The following is a 25,002-nucleotide window of genomic DNA, read 5'->3' on the forward strand; positions in this document are numbered from 1 at the left end:
CTGTCCCCACCCCAACCCTGCTTCCTCTCTGTCCATGCAATCTCTGCATATGCCAGCTCCCTGTCACCTCTCATAATGAGTCGGAAGCAGACTGAGGCCCTCACCAGATGCAGATTCCCGATGTTGAACTTTCCAGCCACCAGAATCATGAGCCAAATAGGCCTGATTTCTTGATAAACTACCCAATCTCAGGTATTCTGTTATAGCAATACGAAGTGCACTGAGTTTTGTTACCAAAAACCAAAGAGAAGCCTGCCTTTGAACCCACCTCTAATGAATAAATGGACTTATGATTGGCCACCAGCACTGCCAATCATTTCTTTCCTAGAGAAGCTTACAAACATCCCAGAATGCATCCTAGATTTTAAAACAGATGCCAAGTGGCAGGCAGACTACCTCTACAAGAAATAGAGGATTCAGGACTGCTTAGGTTTTTGAGAAAGGGAGAGAGGGAGAGGGAGGAAGGAAGAGAGGAAGGCAGAGAAAAAGAAATCTCACATTCTGAGGATTGAGCCTTTTATGGTATTATCTGAATGTTCTATGATATTAGATATTGTTCAAGGAAGCAGCAAACTCTTTGACTAAATCCTTGCCTCAAAACTTTTAGCTCATTGATTCTTTCAAAAAGAAGAAAATTTATATCCAGCCAAGGAGTAGAAAATTACTTCTAATTACTGTCAAGCAATCCAGTCTTTGCTCCAGGACTCTTGCCTTGGACAGTCTCATTCAGATGTGCAGGGAACAGATGGCTGGCCTTGGTGGGATGGGGCTTGGGGGCGGGGGTGAAGTCTGTCTTCCAGCATATGACAAAACAGGGCTGAAATGTTCATGTGCATAGTATAGCTCCAATGTCATGAGACTGATTCATATAACTCATACATGAGAATCAGTCTTACTGCCTTGTGGTCGATCCCTGTACCTACTGCCCATGGGAAATAGGACAACAGCATAACCACACCTCTTTCCACACTTCCCCCAGGCTGCTTACAGCCTGCCAGTCATTCAGCTGTCAATTACTCTTTGTAAGCTACTTTGAGGTTTATTGAACTCATATTTGAAGGGCACAAAAATGCTAACCAGGCTGGGCATGGTGGCTCATGCCTGTAATCACAGCACTTTGGGCGTTTGAGGCAGGTGGATCATGAGGTCAGGAGTTCGAGACCAGCCTGGCCAACATGGCAAAACCCTGTCTCTACTAAAAATACAAAAAAAAAAAAAATTAGCTGGGCATGGTGGTGAGTGCCTGTAATCCCAGCTACTCGGGAGGCTGAGGCAGGAGAATCACTTGAACCTGGGAGGTAGAGGTTGCAGGGAGCTGAGATTGTGCCATTGCACTCCAGCCTAGGTGACAAAACAAAAACCTATCTAAAAAAAAAAAAAAAATGCTAACTAAACAAGAAAAAAATTTAGTATAAACTCCATGAGGGCTAGGACCACTTAACCTTTCAACAAATATTAGTGAATGCCTCCAAGGTACTAGGGAGTGTTTTAGATAATGGGGATACAAGACAGGCAAACGCTTATCTACAGGGAGCTGCCATTCTGTGTTCTAGTCAAGGCCTGTTACAGCGATTAGCATGTAGTAGGTGCTTACCAAGTGTCTGCTGAGAGAATTAATGAACAATGTACCAACTGAGACAGCTATGGCCAGCTTCACCCATTACATTTGAAAGGGTTTGAACTTTTGTCTGCTCCTGACTTTGTGACAAACCCGTTTTAAGGGAGACTTTGAACCATAAGCACTACTGGTTATCCTGGTGTTCCTGGAAAGAAAAATATATTTATTCTCTTTCTAGATCCCTTTTTCTTCTGTATTAAAAAGGAAAGGGAAAACAAGAAATATAATTTCTGGGAAATAAGAGACAAGGTTTTTTAAAAAAGAGTTGGATGTGCATATGTTTTCCTCGCTATACCTCAATATCTTTAACACATGTAGAGAGCATTTTTCTCGTTTGGTATTTTGGTTCAGCTTTTTGAGAATATGCTCTAACACAAATAGACTGAGTCATTAAGCACAGAAAACATAGGGAACTTCTTGGTCATTATTTGAAATGGGTAGAGAGACTTCCCAATCAAAAGCACCACCACCTCCATTTCTGTCCTGCCTGAATTTCCACTACCTGTGTCAGCCCCTTATTTTAAGGCCCTGGTATTACCACAGTATCATCAGTGCCAACAGACATTTATGGAATAGCTGTTGTGTGTGGAATTCTCTGTCAGGCACTGGGCGGTTTTTTCCAAAGGGCTTCAGTTAAAAAGCTACTATGATACTTACTGGGATGATACCTTTATTCTTTCGTTATTGATTTCTATTACATCAGCAAAGTAATAAACTGATACCTAGAATGGACTGACACCTGAAGAGAATTAAACACAGGACAAGTAAGTTTCGTTTTGGATGAATTTGGTCACTGGAATAGATCATCATAGCATCATGCTTTGATTGACAAAACAGTCATATTTCCATCAAGATCTATTTGCGTCTTTCCTCTTGTATTAGTTCAAGCACTGCTATAAATACCTGAGACTGGGTAATTTATAAGGAAAGGTTTAATTGGCTCATGGTTCCCCAGGCTGTACAGGAAGAGGCCTCAGGGGACTTTTACTCATGGCAGACAGCAAAGCAGGAGCAGGCATCTGACATGATGGGAGCAGAAGCAAGAGAGAGCAGCGGGGAGGTGCTGCACACTTTTAAACAAACAGATCGCACAAGAACTCACTCATTGTGAACAGTACCAGGAGATGGTGCCAAACCACTCATGAAGGGACCACCCGCGTCATCCAATCACCTCCCACCAGGCCCCACCTCCAACAATGGGGATTATATCTCAGTGTGAGATTTGGTGGAGACACAGATGCAAACCATATCACCCCTCTTGCTTTTAAATTAAAATTCTATTTCAAAATACCCTAGTGAAGCTTCACACATAAAAAAAATTGGTTGAATCCTGTAAATTCGTATATTTGACACACATTTAGTGAGCATCTACTTATACCAGGCACTGTTCTAGGCAGCTGGGAAACCTCAGTGAACATAAAGATTGCTGGTCTGTGGAAGTTATGTGGAAGCAACAAACCATATAACTGGCCCACTGCTGGTGTGAAATTCCATAATTTGATTTTAACCAGTGGAATTTTTTTTTTAAGCGAAGACCTTATCAGCCCAGTCCATGTTTGTACTTGCTTACAGCATCAGTTTCAAGAGCAGGCTCTTCAGTTCCCATCCAGAGGCCAGCTCACAGAGAAAGGGAAACCATAGACTCACACCTTTCCAATGAGTCAGACCTTTCTTTTAGGAGGAGATCTCTTAGTGAAGTCATTACAAAAGAACACTAGCAAATGATTCTCCTGCTGTGCACCTACCCTCAGCATAGAGTGAGTGATGGAACTTAGGAGGTTTTGTTATGTAGGGAAATTGTACTCATTCAAGTGAAAAAAGGAGTGTTTGTGTGTGGCGTGGGTGTGGACGTGGAGGACTAGCAACCAGGGTTTGCAGCCCTGCCTACGTGGGTGTGGACGTGGAGGACTAGCAACCAGGGTTTGCAGCCCTGCCTAATTGGATATACCATGCATGACCACAGGTGACCTCTTCAGTTTCTCTGACCCTCTCTTTCCTCCTCTAAGACTAACCACATGCATGTCAGTGCCATCTTGTCAAGTGTCTGGCATACTGCCTGGTGCCTAGAAGGCACTCACTCGCCAACATTAATTTCCCTTCTTCTCTGTGAAAAAACAGCAGTAGCTTAGGAAAAGAGGAAGCTGGGGAGCTCTGATGGGCAGAGCCTTGAGCTATGACCTTTATGAGGGCTTTCTCACTTGAGCTGTAAAATAAATCTGAGATAAAGATGTTATCGTCTCTTCTTTACTGATGAGATGAATAGCCTGGGTCCAATCATAGAAACCACACAGTAGGTCATATAAGAGAAGTTCAATATCAGGAATTGTTGACTGTGATAGAAGAGTGCTATAAGGTATAACAAAACTGTCTATTGTACTCTAAGCAAGAGAAAGTACCAAGGAAGGACAAAGTTGGAGGGGGTTTAGACCTACTTGGAGAAGGTGTGGTTAGGCCACCATATAGCACAGAAGTTCACTGGTTCATCCAGACCAGAGCTGGCCTGGAATTGCTGAGAAAAGCAATAGACCTCCCTTCTGAGTGCAGGCAGGGAGTAGGTGGTCAGTATGCAGTGGCGTGGGCGGGCAGGAGTCCAGGCATGGGTGATCACAGGGGCTGAGGCCTTCAGAGCTTGTGGGCTCCGTGTGGTGTGGGTCAGGAGTTTGCAAAGTGCTAGTTGGAATGTCCACTCAAAATTCATATTGCAATTTAATCCCCAATGTGGCAATACTGATAGGTGATTTTAAGAGGTGATTGAATCATGGGAGCTCCGTCCTCATGGAGGGATTAATCCATTCATGGATTAATGAATTAATGGGCTAAAGGATTAATGGGTTATCAAGGGAGGGGACCTGGTGGCTTCATAAGAAGAAGAAGAGAGACCTGAGGTGGCATTGAGTATGCTTAGCCCCCTCGCCATGTGATGCCCTGCTCTGCCTTGCACTCTACAGAGAGTCCCCAACAGCAAGAAGGCCCCCACCAGATGCAGCCCCTCTACCTGGGACTTCTCAGCCTCCAGAACTGTAAAAAATACATTCCTTTTCTTTATAAATTTCCCAGTTTCAGGTATTTTGTTACAAGCAAAGAAAATAGACTAAGACACAGAGAGGACAAGTACTCTGTGCACCAGGCCTCTGGCAGCTCTGTGTAGGCCACGCAGGAGCTTGTGGAGGCAGTCTGTGTGTTGATACAGGCAGGAGGCTGTAACAGCTGGGTGCCATGTGGGACCCTGGTTTCCAACGAGAGAGGGCTGCAGAAAGGGTATCACTACGTGAAAGCTACAAGGTTGCAGATGACCATGTTCTAGCCCCATGGCTGGGGCAGGACAGCCACAGGCTCTCCAACCCCACCAATGCTGAAATGACAGGAATTCTGTTCTTCCTGCAGTGTCCTTCCAGTGCCTTCTGCCGAGAAAGTGTAACACTGTGCTTACTTTAAAGAAGAATAATGGAGTTTCGTTAGTACAGGGCTCATATTACAGGGTGAATTCAGAGCTGAGAGGCATGAAGTAAAAACTGACACATGAGGTCAATGACGTTTGGTGAAGAGAAGTCTCCCCAGGGTCCCACAGTCAAAGGCAGAGCCAGGATTTAAAGCCAAGCCTGTGAGGTTACAGAGGCCTTTCCAACCCAGCATTTCTAACTGGGTAAGTTGGAACAAACTCCACTTCACCAAGGGCTGGGAACTCCCCCTAATTTAAATCCAGAACTTCTGAGCCCCAGAAATCTTTGGATACGAGACTGCAAACGTCCTTCTTACGTGCAACATGGCCATCTGTCAATTTCTCTGCTTGCCTACAAAGTCTAAGGGCAGGGACTCTGTTATTCATTTCTGAATCTCCAGAATCTAGCAAATAGAAGGGACTCAAATAATTTTGCTGAATGATTAAGCAGATGAGTGAATACAGGAGGGGATACGGTAAACGAAATTTAGTAACACTTCCAAGCCTCTTTTTGAAAGCAGCGTTAGGCTTAGAAACTTAACGCTTGAATAGCATTTTTCAATCAAAATCCCATTCAACATGCCTCTGATTCCACAAACATGCTATTTTCTCGTGTCCGCCTTTCCAAAAATTCTGCCTTCTAAGATTGTCTGCCGTGGATCTCACGGGAAGGTGTGTTTCCTCTTTGTGTACCCCAGGATGTTCAAGGTTATGTTTTTTTTTATCATAATTAATGTCTTTCATGCAAGCCAAGTGCATGACACTAATTTGAGTCACTAACAATAGAAGGCTGTATGAGATAGGATCCTTCTCCTCAAATGGCTTATGATCCAGTTGAAGAGACAAGATGTACATGGATAAGATGAATAATTAGTACATGTTGTGCTAATAGCTAAGTGGATGAAGCTTAACTAAGAGCACTGCTCCAGGACAGAGTGTGGAAGGTCACCGCTGTATCATCCGCTTCCATTCCAATGATAAGATTCCTGCAGTGCAAAAATCAGAGATTGTACTCTTATGTCATATGTATCAATTCTGAGATACTTCTTGAATATTTCTGTGCAGTCTAAAGGACTTCTCTGCTGATTGGAGTGGGCCAGATGTGGTAGACGCTGCTGGCTGACTAACCCAGCAGTATCTCCAACCCCTTTGTCTCTTGCTACCTCCAACTAAGGAGGCTGGAAAACCATACAGTCTCCCAGCCTCTTGCATAGCTAGATGAGGCAAAGGGGTCAGTCTGACCAATAAGATGTTCAAGGAATCCCACCAAGGGACTTCTGATGAAGCTTTGCTTTCCTATGTAAGGTACAGACATGGTGGGTACCTTGCCTACCCCCTCCTTCTTCCTTCAATCAGGATGTAAGGCCTCGTGCTGCAGCTCTCATCTTCCAGTCCTGGGGCATGAGAATGAAAAGCCAGCACACTATGACTGGCAGAGCAGAAAGAGAGAAGGAGGTTGGAGATTTGCAGGCATCGCCGAGCTGCTGGAGTGACACAGAGACTTTCACTAGCCCCAGACTTTTGTGAACAACAACAAAGAGCCTTATGTTTTAAGCCACCATTAGCTAGCTGACTATTCTGTTAACTGCAGCTTCTTGGCAGCCTAATGGATAGGAGAGAAACATACATGGCTGAGGGAAGAAGGGGAAGCCAGGTGAGGGTCACCCTGGAGCCCTCTGGAGGCTCTGGGCAGCTCCTGGTAGGGATTAGCCGGAAGGACAGTGTCCTTTAGAGCAAGGGGTGCAGTCCCTGGAAGGAAGCTCAAGGTACTGGTCAAAATGCCAAGGGATCAAAGGGCCTAAGGCAAGGTGAACTTGAAGTAGAGTAGGGGAGGGAGAATGGGGAAATATGAGAAGATCGATTGTCAAAGGAGACAGGCCACAGTTCTAAAGTCAATCAGAACCCCCCAGGGGCCAGGAGAGCCCAGCCACTCAGTCTTTGCTTCGGCTGGATCACTCTTCCACATGCCAACATGCCCTATCATGCCTAATTTTCTTTCTCCAACTTCTTTTTCTTTTTTTTTCAGTGTTCTTTTAATGTTCTTGCCTTCTTCTCTGGATGAGGTAGGTAGAAATAGCACTGTGTCCTTCAACAGCTGTCTACACATCATCAATTTTCCCCTGTGGTTCCAGGAAACTTTAAATGAGGCCTTCCCCTCTCTCCAGCCATCCTGGGCTGCTTAGCCTCCCCCACACATAACCTTTCCTAAATATCTGCTGAGCTGTCCCAACAGGCAGAGCGTCATTCGGTCGTTTGTCATTCGATAGATCAAATCCATACCACCTGGGGCTGCAAAACTGAAAATAGATAGCCCAGTATCCAGCCAAAGAAAGCTTAAAGGCAAGCTAGAATATTTCAGGAACTTGAGTTTATTTTTAGGAGTTGCCTGATTGCCCAGAAAGAAGCTTCTCTTAAAGGTTTTGAATGTTAGAATACCACATAATAGGTTGGAGGACCCTGCCTTCCTTGATATTCACCTAAAACCTGCAGTCCTGAAACAGATCCTAAACACCCCTGTATCTGACCAGCGCTTCTTTATTCCATTGCCTCCTTAGGGACAAGAAATCCTCAGCCAACTGATGTTACAATTCTGTCTTGATTTCTTGGGAGTCATAGAGTTTGTAAAATATGAATTTGATCTTTTGCTGGGAGAGGCCTCGGTTTCCATGGCTTACACCCTTCCTAGGAGCTCTGTGCGTTCAGTGGGAATCTTTGCCTGGTAACATGGTACAAGTGGAAGGGCACTGGAGCATGAGCCACGAGCATGTAAATTTATTGTACATCTCAGGTGATGTGAGCTAGGTAGTAATGCTACTATTAATAGTAATAGTTGCTAAGCCCTATAGCCTTTTTAACACGTGGCAGGCGCTGTTCTAACTGCTTTACTTACATTAATGCAGTTAATGTTGGTAAAATGGCATAGAAATTGACTTGAGGATTTAGGTTGTGTATTGCAAAGGAAGGCATATACCAACTATTCCAACACAGGAGAGGACCATGTAATGGCAAACTCTCATGTAAACAAAAACAGCTGTCTTCTTTTCCTGCATCCATCTGTGTTTTCCTGCATAGATGGGAGATTTCTGGGAGATGAGAAAGAGAGGGAGCCATAATTTCCATAAACTGCAACTGTATGCAAACATAAGAAAAGATGGCGCTATGAAGGCCCATGATTTCTCTTGAAATCCACTAGGCATTTCTGAATGGTATCCACGGGGAGGGGCAGTTTGGTTTGGTTTTGTCTTTTTGTTTTTTTGTTTGCTGTATCTCGAAAAGACCAGGACTTGGATGAGGAGGTGAAAGAAAAATGGAGTAGGGTGATGGAAAGATGATCGAGTCTCAGAAAATCTGGGTTTGGTCCTGGATCCGCTGCTATACAGGAAGTGGCTTTAGAGAAGTCACCAGGTCTCTCAGAGTCTTCCTTCCACAGTAAAGTAAAAGGGTTAGAGAACACCTCGTGTTTCCCAACAGCTCTGGTGTTCTGTGACCTGCTGCCAAGTAAATGGGGCTTAAACTTTACCCTTCATTTGCAACTAGATTTTCCTTGGACTCCTAAGGCTTCTAGATCTAATCTTCTATATTAACAATGAAAGTTCTTAGGGAAAACGATACAGCATGTCACCAGGTTACCATAGGTTGACTGATCCAAGAATGAGCCAGTGGGGCCCCAGAGAGGGGCAGAGAGGAGATGGTGGGCTGGAGAATGGCTCTCCATGAGCATGTGCTCTCTGGATTCCAAGTTCCTCTGCCTCCCTGGTCTCTTTCCTTCTCCCTCCTCTAGGCATTCAGTGCCTTGTGTCTTTGGTAGACTGCACTGTGTGGCATGTAGGCCCTATGGCTGATCCTGCAGAGTCCTAGAGGCTCGCAGACCTGGTCCAAGCCAATGAAAGTCATCACAGCTGCAGAAAGCGAGACCAGTGGCCTAAGCCTCCAACCTTGTTAACCCTTCATAACGTACAGACTGCTTTGAAGAGCCAAGAAAAGTTATGGCTTCTTCCCAGAAAGTCTCGTTTTACCCACACAATGTTGCACATAATTTCAGGGGGTTTCAGACCCCTTTGGACCTATTCCGGTTAAGGGCTCATTGAGCCTCAGAATGAATCCCTGCTGTAGACCATGAGCCTGGGGTGAGTGGGATGATATTGTTTATGTCCCTCAAACTGAAACTTTCCTTCAGATTTCAGACTAAATGATAAGGGGAAAATTTAATTCTTAGTCAGGTTCTAGGAGAGTATTTTCAAATCAATATCTCTCTTTATAGTTTCTAGAATTTGTGAGTAAAATCAAAACCAAGGTAGTAGCAATTACCGCACTGCACTGACAATAAGGCATTACATAAAGCAAGTTCTTGTAAACTTTAGAAGCAGGAAATACTTGTCATGATTACTACATAGTACTTTGCCTATTCAGCGTAGGCTTCAAAGTGTACAGCAGTGATGGTGTTCCGCTATTGGAAAATCTGAATATAAACATAAATATTAGGCCAGTCACCTGCCTCAGATCCTCATTACCAAAAAATGATGAGAAAATGCAGGTTTGGGGCTTGATGATTCTTTAGATCCTGTATCTCTCCTCTACTAAGTCAGCAGGATAGTGATAGGAGATCAGGTTTTGTTTGTTTGTTTGTTTCTTTCTTTCTTTTGAGGCAGAGTCTCACTATGTTGCCCAGGTTGGAGTGCAGTGGTACAATCTCAGCTCACTGCAACATCTGCCGCCCAGGTTCAAGTGATTCTCCTGCCTCAGCCTCCCAAGTAGCTGAGATTACAGGTGAGTGTCACCATGCCCAGCTAATATTTGTATTTTTAGTAGGGACGGTTTTGCCATGTTGGCCAGGCTATTCTCGAGCTCCTGACCTCAAGTGATCCACCTGCCTCAGCCTCCCAAAGTGCTGGGGTGAGACATCGCACCCAGCCAGGCGTGGTTTCTTGACTGGCAGAAAATAACCTCTCTGGCAGTACAATCACAAATGATGCAGCAGGCAACAACAATTACCTGCTAAGATTCAGAGACAACTTCATTCTGAAAATGAAACCGAATTTCCTGGGATACTGAGATCCCTGAGAGGGACAATAGCATTAGTGTTGTTCAACTGGGTGCAACGAACTTGGTAAATGCTCAGAAACGATGTTAAATGAGTGAGCATCTATCCAATCCGGTCTTCATCCAACACCCCTTTGCCAACATATGTAGGAAGATTTTGCCTCTTCAATCTGGTTTTCTTCTCTGTGTCGAATCTCACCATCTTTCTGTTGAGACACTGATCTCCTGCCTGAAAACTGCCCCAGGCTCCTGTGTTTTGGTTAATGCGTAGCTTCTACTGAACTAAATCTCTTATTCATCACTAATAATTTGGTGTCTAGTTTGCCGGGGTCTTTTATAGATCTAAACCAAAGCATTATGTTCTCTTTCGAGTACAGAGAGAGAAGCATCTTTTGTTTTAACCACGAACAATTGAGGTTCCAAGTATGTACCACCTAGAAGACATCAGCATAACTGTACCAATTAGAGCCAGGCACCATGCACCGAAAGTGGGAAGGTCCAGTTTACCCTGGGCACAGAGCTATAAAATTGCCACGTACAACAGTGTTGCATTTAAAACATCTATGCTTTAAAGATGGGAGAAATCAAAGGTAGGATGCGAAGTAGGGAGGACCATGGTGCAGATTACACCAGAAACTCAGGGGCCCCTTTGGATGGATCCATTGAAACAAACTTTCCCCTTGCAGATGGAAGGAAAAATAACGTTTCACAGAGAAGTTTCTGAGAAGCTGAAGTTGGTGGGGAAACCAAGGAGAAAGAAAACATCTGGAATTCAATGTTGTGATTTGAGCTAGGAAGGCAAAAAATACACTGAGCTGATATTTGTGCATATGGTGGCTTGAAAATTCACACACCTTACTTCTCAGATGCCTGAGTAAACGTAATCCCTTTATTTTATCTCTGGAACTGATCCTTTCTTCCTCATGGGCCCCCAGTCAGGGATATGGGAGATGAATACAAAATTTTCTTTCTGATTGAGCCTGCTCTGGTCTAATCCCTTGAGTGGTTCTCTAGGGAATGTGCACCTTCTAGTCCTCCTGACCCCACCCTCTGGAAGACGGGGTCTGAGCCGCCCCACATGGGTAGGTGGAGGGGTGGCTAGTTCCCGTGTCCCAAAAGGGAAGCAGGCAAAGCTCTCCTGTCCTCGCAGTTTCTCTTAGCTTGCTTCACCACAATCTCGGCATTGTAGAACGTGAAGTCAGGACCCATGTGCCCATCTTGCCCTGACTCTGTCTCCGTCACCGTCCTCCTCCCAGCAGCTCTGAGCAAGGGAAGGCTGTGTCCACTCACACCTGTTTGCTTTCAGATTGTGCAGAGAGAAGATTTTCTGATCTAAGAAGAAAGGAACACAGAAAACTCTCTCAACAAAGCCAGACTGTAAGGCTATTGTACTGCTTAAACAAATACAAAACCTATTTCTTTTCATCTGTTTGCTCTCCATAGTACAACACTTGTCTATGCCTCTATCACAATACAACCCATATTCTGGTCTCTATGATGTACAACCCCCACCCCCTCTTCCATCACAAACAACCCCATCCCCATCTCCATCACCTACAACCCCATCTCCATCTCCATCACCTACAACCCCATCCCCATCTCCATCATATATGACTCTACCCCATCTATATCATATACAACCCCATCCCCATCCCCAACACAAACAATCCCATCCCCATCTCCATCACCTATACCATTACCATCTCCATCATATATGACTCTACCCCCATCTATATCATATACAATCCCATCCTCATCTCCATCACTTATAACCCCATCCCCATCTCCATCATACATGACTCTACCCCATCTATATCATATACAATCCCCATCCCCAACACATGCAACCCCATCCCCGTCTCCATCACGTACAACCCCATCTCCATCTCCATCACCTACAACCCCATCCCCATCTCCATCATATATGACTCTACCCCCATCTATATCATATACAACCCCATCCCCATCTCCATCATATATGACTCTACCCCCATCTATATCATATACAACCACATCCCCATCTCCATCATATATGACTCTACCCCTATCTATATCATATACAACCCCATCCTCACCTCCATCACCTACAACCCCATCCCCATCTCCATCATATATGACTCTACCCCATCTATATCATATACAACCCCATCCTCATCTCCAAACACACATACAGCACCATCCCTGGCTCTATCACATACAACCCCATCCTCACCTCTATCATATATGACTGTACTGTATCTACACTATTGGCAACTGTACATGTTGCCTAGGGCCACAAATGATCACAAACTGGGCAGCTTAAAACACCACACCCTTACTCTCAGTTGTTTTTTGTTTTTTGTTTTTTTCAGTGTAGACAGTCTTTATTGGGAGGTATTAAGAGCGCAAAATAGCAACAAATCCAGGGGAACGAGCAAGGTGGTGGGAGTATGGCTCCCCTCCCCCAGGTGAGAGCCCTGTAACCAAGCCAGCAGGGTGGGAACGTTGACTTAACTGTGGCAAATTTAGGCTCAGCACCCTCCAAAGAACAGGCTCCCAGGCAGGAGGGGTCCTTGCAACACAAGGAGGAAAGGAGTGGCACCCTGGAAGGAGCCTGGGCTGCGACCCACCCTGAGCTGCTTGGCTGCTGTGCACTGCCCACCTCAACCCCTCAAGAGGAAGGCTTCACAGCTTGGGATATTTCAGAGAGCGAGGCTAAACCCAGCCCTCCCCAAACCCAGATATCTGCCTCATGCCTCAGTTTCCCTCTTCCCAATGATTACCCAAGTTGGACCATCAGGCCCTGTGGTGGCCCAGCCTAACTCAAAGTGATGAGTCCCCATAGTGTACCGTATATCAGTCAGTGTGTGGGCTGCAGGCCCTCCAAAGCTGCAGGGATCCCCACAGGCTGGCCCTAGTCAAAAAGACCCTTGTAGGCCATGGAAATCAATCCAAGCTGCTGGGAGATTAAGGCTACCACCCCCAATTTGCTTTGTCCCCTTTAGGCAATTGACCTCCAAGACAAATGGCTCCTGCACCCCACAGTCCTGCTGGGTCCAAAAGTGTGGTGCAAAAACCAGAGGGTCCTCCTGCTCAGAGCCCCAGCCTGGCCTTAAGCCCACCGGGGCCCTGTGCTCGGGGAAGTCTGGTCTGTTCAATAGATAGCCCAACCCTGCAGTGCTGGGCCACCTGACACAGGCTTCCTATCCCTGGTCATGTCCTCCACACACTCTTGGAGGCCCCATCCCACTCCTGAGGCCCAGTCCCTTCCCTTCTGTCCAGGGTCTGAGTCAGTTACAAGGCAGCCAGGTGGAATAAGCACGAGCCAGGAAGGGCTGCACAGGGGTCATGTAGTAATTGACAGTGGCTGGCATGACCCTGTCGGTGCCTGGAGGGCGCCAGGCCAGGGCATCAGTGAAGCAATGAGGCCCAGCGTCTAAAGGTGTTGCCAAGGCTGCAGTCCTCTGAAGGTGCAAAAGGAGGGTCCTCCCTTACCTCTTCCGGATTCTGGTGACTCCTGGCAATCCTCACCTTTCCTTGACCTGCAGATGCCTCACTCCAGTCTCTCCCTCCATCTTGTTTTTTTTGTTTTCTTTTTTCATTGTAGACAATCTTTATTGGCAGGTGTTAAGAGAACAAAATAGCAACAAATCCAGCGGAACAAGCAAGGTGGTGGGAGTATGGCTCCCCTCCCCTATGTGAGAGCCCTGTAACCAAGCCAGCGGGGCGGGAACGTCTTTTCCCTCTGTGTCTTTTCGTGTGTCCTCTCCTCTTCTTATAAGTACACCAGTCACTGGATTTAGGGCCCGCTCCAGTCCAGTATCACCTCATCTTCACCAATTATATCTATAAAGACCTTATTACTAAATAAAACAAAATATTGAGGTTCCAGGTGCACAGAACTGCAGGGAACAGGATTCAACCCACTACAGCAATCCATTCCTTTCCCAGCCTGTCTTCAGGCCCCCACTCCATGGTCTCCAGTTTGCTGTCCGCAATCAGCAGTGAAGCACAGTCACTTGACTGGGTGGAGTAGATTTGAGAATAGAAAGGTTTCAAGTGAGATTTTACTGGCAGGACAACGATAGGGAGGTTGTCCCTCTCCTGGAAGTTATGCCTACTTCTGTGCCAAACAAAGTCTGTCCAGAGAGTGGAATTCAGTGCAGCCAAGTCTATTCCTTGTCACTATCCTTGTCACTAGCCCCGCCTCCCAGACCCTGCAGTCAGCACCAGCCCCTTCAGAGTGTTCTGATGAAGACAAACCCATGCCTGAGTGGAGTGGTCTGCTATCTGCTTATGGAGAGGCAGGGACTTAATAGTTCCTTAAGTTTATGGTCAGATTTAGACCCTGAACCAGAAAGTTAAAAGGTGAAGGAGTAAATGGTTCTCATGATGATTATTTTCCCACCCAGCCCCATCAGTTTGATGGTAAATGTGAAAGCACTTGTTTTTAAATCATCACTTTAAAAAAATGCCCCAAATCTCAAGGCAGTATCAAAATACCTGTGCTGACTCAGAAAGATAATTTTTCAAGCATCAGCAGAAAGGGGAACTTACAGAATTCGCAATTTTACCTCCTGCCCCACCTTCCACCCCCACCCGAGTTCTGCAAATGTGATAGAGGCAGTGAATTGGAGGGGGTGGGGGAATATAATGTTTCATGATTCTGCCTTGCCTCATTAACTAATCTAATTCCTTTCAACAAATATTGACAGACATTGTGTTTGTTCTGCGCATTTCAAGATGAATCAGACCTAGCGTCTGTCCCCACCCAGCTCACAGAATAACATCCCAGCTGGGCAAACAAATGACTATACGTAAAGGCTAGCACAGTGACAGAAATAATTTGCTATGAGAGAAATTAATCTATTTCGGAGAGAAGAGAAGGGACAAGCATATCAAGGAAAAATATAGAATCAATATATTTGCTGCTGAGGCAGGTACATCCATTAATTCCTTTATTCAACAAATATTTGTTGAAAGCCATCTATGTTCCAGGTCTTGTCCTAACTTCTAAAGAAAATATCACCAGCCAACGTCTCTGTCTTCTTGAAACTTACATTCTGTGTAGGGAGGTGATCAAGACTTAGGGTCATCAGGTGTTCTATAAGGAGAGCAGGTTGTTAGTAATCTAGAAAGAAAGCTGTGGCAGGGGCCCAGGTGAAATTAGGAAGCCTGGGCTACAGTGGTGGCTGTGGGAATGGAGAGTGGGTTGTGTCCCCCAAAAGACAGGTTCAAGTTCTGACCCTTGGTACCTGAGAATGTGACCTTACTTGGGAATACGTTTTTACAAATGTAATCAAATTAAGACGGGGTCACAGTGGATTAGAGTGGGCCCTAATCCAATGGCAGTTGTCTTCATAGGAAGATAAAAAATTGAACAAAGAAACACACAGGGAAGAAGGCTGTGTGATGATGGAGGCAGAGATTGGATTCATGTTGGCTGCAAGGCTAGGAAGCCCAAGGACTGCTGGCCACCATCAGAACTAGGAGGGAGGTGTGGAATGGCTTCTCTCTCAATCCTCCAGGGAAAACCGATGCTGCCAACTGTCTGCTGATTTCAGACTATGCCCTCAGAATTGTGAGAAGATAAAAGTCTCATGCTTGAAGGCACCCCAGTTCTGGGTGATTTGTTAATGGCAGCCCTTGGAATCTAATACAGAGAGGAAGATTCCAGTGCAGGAGACACTGTGGAATTAGAACAGACAGGATTTGGGAATGGGTTAGACACAGGGCCTGAAGGCTAAGAATGCATCAGCCTCCCTCAGGACTCCGGCTCAGGGAGTTTCACTACAAATAGGCTCCGTGAGGGATGGAGACTGCTTGCTCCAGTACTTGATACACCAAGTAAGTGCTTAATAAATGTTGGTATGGTTTGACTTTGTGTTCCCATGCAAATCTCATCTTGAATTGCAGTCTCCATAATCCCCAAGTGTCAAGGGAGAGACCAGGTGGAGGTAATTGAATCAGGAGGGCAGTTCCCCCATACTGTTCTCATGATGGTGAGTTATCACGAGATCTGGTGGTTTTCTAAGGGGATCTTCCCCACTTCACTCGGCACTTCTCCTTCCTGCCGCCTCGTGAAAAAGGTGCCTTGCTTCCCCTTCGCTCTCTGCTGTGATAGTAAGTTTCCTGAGGCTTCCCCAGCCATGCTGAAGTGTAAGTCAGTTAAATCCCTTTTGTTTATAAATTACCCAGTCTTGAGCAGTTTTTTTGTTTGTTTTTGAGACAGAGTCTCACTCTGTTACCCAGGCTAGAGTGCAGTGGCGTGGTCTTGGCTCACTGCAACCTCCGCCTCGCAGATTCAAGAGATTCTCCTGCCTCAGTCTCCTAACTGGGATTATAGGTGTGCACCACAAAGCCCAGCTAATTTTGTATTTTCAGTAGAGATGGATTTCTCCATGTTGGCCAGGCTGGTCTCAACCTCCTGACCTCAAGTGATCCACCCACCTCAGCCTCCCAAAGTGCTGAGACTACAGGCATGAGCCACTATGCCACCGTCGGGCAGTTCTTTATAGCAGTATGAAAACAGACTAACACAAATGTGTTAGCTCAGCTATCATCTTTGGGGCTAGAATGGTGGATATTCATTTGTGTGGACGCTGTACATTGTAGACCTATGTGGAAGAGGAGGGCAGTCTGCCCAGCACAGAGTTGGTTCAGAATAGTAATAGTAGGAAATCTGCTGCTCCTGTGTCTCTGACTGCAGGGGTTTGGAGAAGAAAACTAGGCACCACGGTTGTTGTCAGCATGATGGGCTTCAGAGTTCATTTCTCACTTGCTATCAGCAAAGGCCACATCCTGATCCACCAGCCCTGATCATAAGGCAGACTACACCATCTTGGAGTGGACACTGACCTGCAGGTGTCCCTCCTTCCACCCCATGGGGGATGCCCCCTCCCCAGCAGCCTACCAAATGTCTCCAGCCTCTAATTCTTTTGAGGATCCTGCCTAGGGTCCCTGAGATCAGTGTATCTCATGCCTCAGTTGGCCCTTTAGATCAGCCATGGAGTAACAGGCTTCTCTGCCCTCCCTTTTCTCAGCTCTGAAAACTTAAAGGATCTGGCCAGGGGATTAATGAGCCTATTTATGCCCATCATTGGAACCAGCTTGATATGGTTTGGCTGTGTCTCCACCCAAATCTCATCTTGAACTGTAGCTCCCATAATCCCCACGTGTCATGGGAGGGACCCAGGGGGAGGTGACTGAATCATGGGAGCAGGTTTTCCCGTGCTGTTCTCATGATAGTGAATAAGTATCACAAGATCTGATGGTTTTTTAAAGGGCAGTTCCCCTGTACACGCTCTTGCCTGCCGCCATGTAAGACGTGGCTTTGCTCCTCCTTCACCTTCTGCCATGATCGTGAGGCCTCCCCAGCCATGTGGAACTTTGAGTCCATTAAACCCAGTCTCAGGTATTTCTTCATAGCCGTATAAAAATGGACTAATACACGCTCAATAGGCATAGGGCAGGATCTGCCTGGTACAGTCTTAACACACAACACTTCAAGAGGATGAGAACACAGAAAACGCCAAGTTCAAACTGCAAGTTCAAGTTGTCCAAGTCACAACTGGTTAGGCCAGAGCCTCTTATTGTAAACCCTTCTTAACAATTAGATTCACTCCATATGTGGATTTGGAAGTAATTAACCTGCATTTCTTTAAAATATGTTAAAATTCACATTTTCAGGAGCACAGTAACTAGCTTAGAATAGTGAGATAACACTGAGATTCAAATCATATCTAGGTACCCACAATGGCTAAGTCCAATCATTTCTTGGTCATTATCCTGATAGTCTCCTCTTTGTCAATGTATAATATCACAAAAGAGCAAAGGTAAGCACTGAGCAATTCAGACTTGTGCCAAGTTGTCTAAAGGGAAAGAATTCTTGCATCTGACTTTGAATAGCACCATTTTTAACCAATATTACTATTTGCTATCAAATTGTTATTATAAAGTCTACCTACTCTGGAAATGACCTTGCCAACCAGGTGCTAAGTGTACCCTTTATCATCTGGTGGAAAGTGTGCAGCTTTGTCTTATACACTCCCAGAGGACAGGACGGACATGGCTGAGGCCTGAAGAAACTCATCCATCTCAGCAGAGATGCTGGTGGCCCAACGTGGTGACCACTGTCTCACACCCCTGCCCTGAGAACATGCTCTGCTGCTTGTACATGGTTCTAACTATGAAGTCCATGGGCTTCTCTAAAAAAAAAAAAAAAATTTTTTTTTTTTTTTTTTTTGGAGACAGAGTCTTTCTCTGTCACCCAAGCTGGAGTGCCGTGACATGATCTTGGCTCATGGCAACCTCTACCTCCTGGGTTCAAGAAATTCTCCTGCCTCAGCCTCCTGAAAAACTGGGATTACTGGTGCCTGCCACCACGCCCGGCTAATTTTTGTATTTTTAGTAGAGATGGGGTTTCACCACGTTGATCAGGCTGGTCTCAAACTCCTGATCTCAAGTGATCCGCCAGCCTCAGCCTCCCAAAGTTCTGAGATTATTGGCTTGAGCCATATGCCCAACCTTAAAAACTATTTTTTAAAGCTATTCATTAATTTATTGGATTAGATCACACACACACACACACACACACACACACACACACACACACACACAGAGTACAAAACAGGTATATAGTGAATAGGTATATAGTAAAACATTGTGTCCCTTCCATCCTGCCACTCAGTTACTCAGTCACCTTCACCAGAGGCCACCACCGTTATCGACGGTTATTTTAGTTTTGAAGAGAGTTAAGGAACTCAGACCTAAAATGGAATTAGGAAAGCTATTTAACCTCATAGACAGCGACAGAGCCTGGAGCCAGACAGACTGTATTCAAAGCAAGGCTTTGCCTTCCTGATGTAGAGTCGGGCTGACAGGATTTATCTCATAGGGCTGTTGAGATAATGAAATGAGCCAACTCCTGCAAAGTGCTTAGCCCAGGCCGTGTAATTTCTACCTTCAATACTTCTGAACTGTAATTAGCTACTGGGCAGTGGCACTGATAAAGGAAGGTGGGAGGGAAGGGTGGGTCATATTTAATCCTTCTGGGGAAAGCCCTAAGCCCTCATGACACCAAGGATGGAAATCCCTGGGAGTTTGTTAGACATGCATGGTCTCAGGCCCCTCCCCAGACTCGCTGAATCTTGACAAGCTCCCCAGAAGACCAGTACTGTCCTGTATGAACCTAGAGTGCCTGAGGACTGGGCTGTGGCATCCCTGCCCCTGGGGAGATCCCTGCTCACTGTAGACATGAGCCCTTAGACATTGCATGGTGAATGCTCATGACAAACGCTACCTGCCCCCATCCCCTGGCTTCCTATTCCACATCGGGTCTCCTAAGCCCAATGACCTGTGACCTCACAGATGAATGGAATGTGTCCTCTTTCGTCCTGTAGCTCCACAGTAACCTGAGAGATGGCCTGGAGGCAGGATGGCATGTTGTTTTTAAAGTAATACAAGAGACGTAGTGGAGACTGTCCAATGAGTGGCACGGCTGCCAGGATGCCAACTGGGACACTAAAGCCTTGGCAGTGGGGGCTGCCCAGCAGGGCTGGCCACTGGAAATAAGGTCCAGAGGGCCGAGAGGCTGGAGGGGCTCATGGGTGACCAGGGCTGCTGTTTGCCACTTGCTCTAAACCAGTAGACCGCAGCTGAGAACACTGCCATACAGGAAGCCACCATTCCTCTAGAACAGAATGACACACAATGGTGGGGGAGGCATGTCATTAGACACTGTCCAAACCCACAGAATGTGCACCACCGAGAGGGAATCCTCATGTCAATCATGGGCTTTGGGTGATGGTGATGTGTGAATGTAGGTTCATCAACTGTAACAAATACACTCTCTGATGTGGTGTAGGCAGTAGGGGAGGCTGTGCGTTTGTGGGGGAAGGACATAGAAGGGAAATCTCCGTACTTCTTTCTCAAGTTCGTGAACCTACAAGTGCTCTAAAAAATAACCTATTAAAGAGAAAAAGAATTATGTATATATAAGAATTACATATATCTGAACTATATGTAGTGTGTCTATAGATACACATATATACATACTATGTACATACTACATATATGTGTGTATACACACACACACACACACATATGTATATATCTCCAGTTTGTCATTGGATTAGCTGTAAAAGAGGAAAGAAAACCAACACTGAGGCCCAGGGCAACAGTTTTTTAAAAATTACAATAGAGTTGGATACATAGAGTCCCAGCTACTGGGGAGGCTGAGATGGGAGGATTCCTTGAGCCCAGAAGCTTCCAGGCTGCAGTGAGCTACAATCACACCACTGCAGCCTGGGTGACAAAATGAGATCTCGTCTCTAAAAAAAATAAAAATCACAATGACAACAGAAATCACTTAGAGCTGGACTGTCCAACCTGGGAGCCTCGAGCCACATGTGATTAGTGAGCCTTAAAATATGCCTAGTTTGAAGGAGGAACTGAATTTTTAATTTTAATTAATGTACATGTAAATTTAAAACTGATAGATCCAATTATCATATGTTAGGAAAAAAATCATACATGTTAAGAAAAAATTTTAATAGGTTTGGAACAATCTGGACATGTGAATCTACCCTTCCAACTTAAGGTTGTGAGCTCTAAATACAGACCAATTATTTCCAAAGAATAATTCGCATCCAAATTGAGACATGCTTTGAGTGGAAAATATACACCAGAGTTTAAAGACTTAATACCAAAAAAAATGTAAAATATCTCACAATTTTGATATTGTTTACATGTTGAAAGGATATTTGGTTACACTGAGTTAGTAAAATATGTTATTAAAGTTTACTGCAGCTGTATCTTTTACTTTTTTAAAATCTGGCTTCCAAAAAAAGTAAAAGACATAAGTGTCTTACCCTCATATACTGCTGGTGAGAATGTAAATTGGCATGGCTGCTTTGAAAACCAGTATGGCGAGTCCTCAAAAGGTTGCAGATAGAATTACCCAGCACTTCCACTCCTGTGTATTTACCCAAGATAATTGAAAACATATGCCCGCAAAAAAAATCTCATACATGAATGTTCGTAGCAGCATTACTCATAATGGCCACACAGTGAAAACCACCCGATGTCCATCAACTGATACATGACTAAAACCAAAGCTGGTATACCCATACAGTGGAATATTATTCAGCCTGATAAAGGAGTGAAGTATTGATAGATGCTCCCACATGGATGACCCTTGGAAACATTACACTAAGTGAAAGAAGCCAGACACACAAAAGTCACCTACTGTATGATTACATTTATACAAAATGTCCAGAATCGGCAAATCTACTCAAGACAAAGTATATTAGGACTTGCCACTGACTGGGGGAGGGTGGGGAGAGGAATGACTGTTAATACGTATGGGTTTCTTGCGGGTATAATGAAAGTGTTCTGGTGATGGTTGCATAACTCATGATTGTACTTACAAAAAATTACATATTTGGCTTGCATTAAATTTCTATTGGACAGCACTAATTTTAATAAGATAACTGTTTTCTTTCCTAACTGTCACTAGTGACAGTATAGAATTTACCAAAGTTAATGTGGGGAGATTTTTGCCCCTATCCACGCCCCATGGGACATGTGGCAGTATCTGGAGACATTTTTGATGGCCACAACTGGGGTGGGGGTGAGAGGAAGAGATTGCTGCTAGCCAGGGATGCTGCTAAACATCCTGCAATGCATGGGCAGCTGCCCAGAACAAAGAATTACCTGGCCCACAATATCAGTAGTGTGGAGGCTGAGAAACCCTGCACTAAAGGCTGCTCAGAGGATCCCTGCCCCAACTACTACCTCCTTTGCTCCATCTTTGCTCCTTTGACTTTCCAGGGGTCTGATTCAGGGCATGACCTTCTCAGAAGACTCTCCTGGAGTCCACCCCATCACAGGCATCCTGAGGCCAGGAGCTCACCCAGACACCAGTGATTCTGTGGACTTGGCAATGTTCTAAGCAGAGTCCTGAAAGGGCCCAGGGGTTCTATAGTCAACTGGCTGTGGAGTCTCTGACTTGGGCCTTACCCTCTGAGGCTTCCTGAGTCCCTAAGTGTGATGCTTACTCTCAATGAAGCTGGCTTCGTGTCAGGTAGATTGCCATTTTTCATGTTATTTTCTCTTCCACATCAGATTTTCTATGCCAAGAACAACTGGAATTTGTAAAGTCTGCATGAGGAATGGGCTTCTTCTTTGATGCCTGAAGTAAAAACTCAAGGAAGGATATCCAGACTCACCTTCAGGTACGTTATTTTCAAATTACCTACTCTGTCTCTGCTTCTGACGGCTGCTGTAACAAATCACCATGAATTTAGTGGCTCCGAACAACATAGATTTATCACTTTACGGTTTGGGGGGTCAGAAGTCCAACATGAATGTTGCTGGGCTAAAATTAAGGTGTCAGCGAGGCCATGTCTTTCTGGAGGCTCTAGGGGAGTGATGTGGTTGGCCTGTGTCCCCACCCAAATCTCATCTTGAACGTGGTTTGCCTTTATCCCCATGCAAATCTCATCCTGAATTGTAATGCCCACAATTCTCACATGTCATGGGAGGGACCCAGTGAGGAGGTGATTGAATTATGGGGGCGGGTTTTTCCTGGGCTGTTCTCATGATAATAAGTGAGACTGACAACATCTGATGGTTTTAAAAATGGGAGTTTCCTGGCAGAAGCTCTCTCTTTGTCTGCCGTCTTCCAGGTAAGACATGACTTGCTCCTCGTTTCCTTCCGCCATGATTGTGAGGCCTGCTCAACCATGTGGAGCTGTATGTCCATTAAACCTCATTTTCCTCTGAGTCTTGGGTATGTCTTTATCAGCAGCATGAAAACTGACTAATACAAAAAGAGAATCCCTTCTGTCCAGCTTCTGGAGATGTCCACATCCCTTGGCACGTGGCCCTTTCACTACCTCCAAAGCCAGCACAGTAACATCTTCAAATCTTTCTCTGACCAATGCTCTTGTCTACCTCTTCCACTTATAAGGACCCTTGGGACCAAGTAGGACCACCTGGGTAATCCAAGCTAATCTCCCCACGTCAGGGTTGATAACCTTAATCACATCTGCAAAGTCCCTTTTGCCATATTCACAGGTTCTGAGAATCAGAATGTAGATGCCTTTGGAGGGGATTTTTCTGCATACCATGCTGTTAAGTGGGCATGGACAGTCTACTGCAGGGGCTGGGGTCCCTTAGGCACTCTCTGTTGCCTTCATTCCATAGGAAAAAGAAATTGGGTATTATTCCTTTTCCAGAGTTGGAGAATTTACCCAATCTGAGTTCTCAGGTAGTTAGATGCTGACTTTTCAGATCCTAATTCCCAGCAGACCTATGCCCCAGAATGGCCAGTGAGAGATTTACTTTTCTTTATATCTTTGAATAGTTTCAAATGAATTACTGTGATTCAGATATTTTTGTATTATTTGGGGTTACAATGCTTCTGAAGTTGTCATACCTGCTGAGTTTAAATCACCTGTAACAGGTGAACCTATCAGATCACATGACAATGTTCAACTCCACATTTATTGAGATCTCCTGTCAGATACTGTGTGTGCCCAAGAAAGCTCAGCACTGACCCACAAGGAATTAAAAACCTAGCGGAGGAGACAAATAAGTATACTGCCAATCTAACCCCAGTGTGATGTATAGCAAAGGCTCTAAAGTCAGTAAAATAAAGAGGTATAGGACTGCTGGGGAGGGTGTGAGTCAGGGCTGGATGGTTATGCAAGGATGCTAAAATATTGAAAGGGTGATGAAATAAGCAACATTGGAACGCTGGACCCTCAGGAATGGGTCAGAATCCTTTAAGGTCAAACCTAAGAGGGGATGTTCTTAGAGTTCTGAAGGACAGGAGATTCAACCTTAATGGTAGCTGTTAGGAAATTTTCTTAATTGAAGATCCGCCCCCACCCCCCGCCCCCTGACCCCCCACAGAAAGCAGACCCTGAGACAAGAATGTGGATACAATGTTTATTCAGGAGATGATCCCAGAAAACATGGGGAGAAAGGGGAAATACAAGACAGAGAAGAAAAACCACCAGGAAATGGGACATGAATGAATGACTGTGTTGCTGCTGTGGACAACAGGGGCCTGATCATGGGGATCCTCTAAGGAATCATGTGATGAATGCCTTAGACTCACTCCACAGGAGGCTAGGGAGTCTGGGACATTCTCTACCAACTCCCATCCCATTGGTGGAGGACTTTCCTGACTTCCAGATGTACTTTCTGGTGTGGTCAAGCAACCTCCCAGCTCATGAAGTTCTCAGGCTCTGGGAGCTGTCAGGTGGTGGAAACTGCCTTCACCTGCAGTTGCAGGGAACCTAGGTGGACGGTGTAGCTATGGGGCAGGGCCTTATCAGCACCTGCCTTGGGAGCAATTGAATACATTCATCGATAATCTGGATGTTGAGGCCAATCCATGGGTTCTTTCACCTGAGCTGTTCTGACTCTACACTTAGCCAATATTCAGTGATCATCCTCACCTTCACCCACTTCAATCTGTGCTGTGTTGATCTGATTTTCTTATGAAACTTGAGTTCCACTTTTGTCACGTACAGATAGAGGTGCCCTGGGCGGGTTAATTAACCTCGTTCAGTCTTGTAGGCCAGCTCATGGTATTGTTACATGGACTACCAGAAATGCCAAGGGTCGGGCATTAACATAGTATTTGAAACACACAAATATTCAATAAATGGTTATAATTTTGTGGATGATAACACTTGTTTCTCCCTACCATCGGCGCAGACTTTTGAGCTGGTATAGAAGCTGAGATCATGATCTAAAAATGCAACTCCAAGATGGTTTCATTTTCAGTCTTTTAAACGACAGAACTGACTGATGTGATTTGTGACTTACTGCTTACTTTTGGTAAATAACAATTCCATTTCAGAAAAATGCCTTACTAAATTGTCAGTTGGTGTCATGCCATGAACACAAT

General features: G+C 45.2%; 1 protein-coding gene and 1 long non-coding RNA gene across 4 annotated transcripts in view; one reads left to right on the forward strand and one right to left on the reverse strand.

Moving 5' to 3' along the window:
- LOC119471291 overlaps positions 1-22,564 on the forward strand; it is a 28,321-nt gene extending 5,757 nt beyond the window's left edge. Inside the window, exon 3 of the long non-coding RNA XR_005200325.1 lies at positions 22,203-22,564. This is a non-coding gene — a long non-coding RNA (uncharacterized LOC119471291). The remainder of the gene's footprint in view (positions 1-22,202) is intronic.
- ALPK2 (alpha kinase 2) overlaps positions 1-25,002 on the reverse strand; it is a 164,320-nt gene that overhangs the window by 47,820 nt on the left and 91,498 nt on the right. The window lies entirely within an intron of this gene.

Source organism: Cebus imitator, unplaced genomic scaffold (assembly GCF_001604975.1).
Source record: "Cebus imitator isolate Cc_AM_T3 unplaced genomic scaffold, Cebus_imitator-1.0 Scaffold55, whole genome shotgun sequence".
Lineage (NCBI taxonomy): Eukaryota > Metazoa > Chordata > Mammalia > Primates > Cebidae > Cebus > Cebus imitator.